Raw genomic sequence first — 1139 nt, 5'->3', positions numbered from 1 at the left:
CACCACCACCCAGCGAACCTATAGACTTTGACAGGCTAAGCAACTGGGGTTGGAATCTAGGGTATTGTGTAGCTGGGCTATATTCAATACATATTCAGTCCTACAGAGAAATTTGAGTAGGCTATTGGTCACCTAATATTTATTTATGTATTTATTTATTTATTTTATTTTATTTTTTTAAAGATTTATTTATTTATTATTGTAAGTACACTGTAGCTGTCTTCAGACACTCCATAAGAGGGCATTAGATCTTGTTACGGATGGTTGTGAGCCACCATGTGGTTGCTGGGATTTGAACTCAGATGTCTAGAAGAGCCATCTCTCCAGCCCAAGCTCTTGTTTCTTAATATATATATATATAAATTTGTGTGAGGGGGAGGAGAGGTGAGAGACACATTTGTATAGGTACTCTCAGAGGCCAGGAGAGGGCGCCGGGTCCTCTGGGTTGTTACAGGTTATTGGGAGCTTCCTGGTAGGTCCTCTGGAGGAGCTGGAAGCACACTTAATCACTGAGCCCCCTCCTCAACTTGAGACAGTCCAGGCTGGCTTTGCGCTTCCCAGTAATCTTCCTGACTCTTCCCAGATCTGAGATTACATGTATGAGCTATCATACCCGACACTCTTACGCTTTCAGAGCAGTTTCTGTTCCTTTAGATTCTTCTTTTATGCTTATAAAAATATGGAAGGGTTTCATGAATTTGCGTGTCATGCTTGTGTAGGGGCCAAAATAATCTCCGTGTCATTCCAATTTTACCTATGTGTTATGTAAGAAGGCACTCCGTTTCTTTCATTCATTCTTTCTTTCTTTTTAAACAAGTTAATAGAAGCCAGACATAGTTTGCACAGAAAGTTGCAAGCTAGCCAAGACAATGCAGCAAGACTTCACCCAGACCAAACCAAAAAGGTAATAGAAATTGTGGGAGTTTATTCCAAAGGAGAAGTGAGAAGACTGGATGACCAGGAGAGGCAAATACTCAAAATACCAAATATTGATGCATTGCTTTCTAGGCCTTTCCACCTGGCCAATTTTCATGTCTATATAGGCAATCTACAGGTTCTTCCTGAAAAGCTTCTTAGGGACCTATGTGAAGTTCTGGGGATCAAACCAGCGCTGCAGGCATATGAGGCAAAGCGTCTGT

At 41.4% G+C, this 1139-nt stretch overlaps 1 non-coding gene across 1 annotated transcript; it reads right to left on the bottom strand.

Annotated features, from left to right (window-relative positions):
* Positions 1-673: 673 nt before the first annotated feature.
* On the bottom strand, positions 674-777 carry LOC115062723. The gene has a single exon (XR_003842654.1). It is a non-coding gene; the product is annotated as a U6 spliceosomal RNA (small nuclear RNA).
* Positions 778-1139: the final 362 nt, after the last annotated feature.

Source organism: Mus pahari, chromosome 20 (genome assembly GCF_900095145.1).
Source record: "Mus pahari chromosome 20, PAHARI_EIJ_v1.1, whole genome shotgun sequence".
Classification (NCBI taxonomy): domain Eukaryota; kingdom Metazoa; phylum Chordata; class Mammalia; order Rodentia; family Muridae; genus Mus; species Mus pahari.
The sequence above is the reverse complement of the archived record's forward strand: the minus strand, read 5'-3'. Positions and strand labels throughout refer to the sequence as shown.